Genomic DNA, 898 nt, shown 5'->3' on the forward strand with positions numbered 1-898 from the left:
ATATAGTTTATTTATTTTCTTTTCTTGAGACCTTGGTGTCCAGCACCTCTTTGGGTTACTAAATGCTCTGTATTGAGGGTTACTCTTGATATTGGACTTTCAGCTGATAATCCCGAGTTAGTTAACCCAAGTTACCAAGTGATAAGGCACCCCTAAGAGCTTATTCATCCAAGTAGATTCCTCACACAGGAGCACCACAGACACTTGCCTCAAGATTAAAACCATTGATGCCTAGCCTTATTGCTTACTCTTTTTCTTTTGTTTTTCACTTCCTTTGTTTTTTTCCTTTTCTCTTATTAGGATCTTGTCATATGCTTAGTCTCATGGGTATATACAAAGTCAAGTATTCAGGATAGATAGTTGTCCTCCTAACCTTGTGGTTGAACCAACTTAGCTAACTTATGACTACCCCAAAGATTCATGAATGCACTTCCACAATATGAACTCTGCCCTGGTCTTTTGAAAACAATCATTCTCTTTTTCATTTGATTTAAAATGGACAAGCTTACAAGTAAATAGGGGAATGATGCAGTGACATTTAAACCAGAAATCATGGACCTATTCAGAAAGAAAACTTAAAAGACAGAAAAAAATTTTTTTTTTAACATGACATGGAAGCAGGTTCTATTTCATACAAGATCTTCCTTATTTAAAGCATAGAAAACGATGGACTAAAAGGAACTCCACCACCTTTCATTCATGTGGATGCCCGTGCTCCCCTCCTTGTTTGTCCTCATTGTGTCTCTCTTGAGTGCTTGTGCTCCCACTTCCTTTGCCTTTTCCATGCAGCTTCTTCCAGAAACCACTATCTTCCATCTTCTTCTTGAGTGTCTCCTTTTGCTGTTTCACTTTCCTCTCTTCTTGTTCTACAAATTCTTTTTGGACCTCATCATATGTA

Source organism: Arachis ipaensis, chromosome B05, assembly GCF_000816755.2.
Source record: "Arachis ipaensis cultivar K30076 chromosome B05, Araip1.1, whole genome shotgun sequence".
NCBI classification, from domain to species: domain Eukaryota; kingdom Viridiplantae; phylum Streptophyta; class Magnoliopsida; order Fabales; family Fabaceae; genus Arachis; species Arachis ipaensis.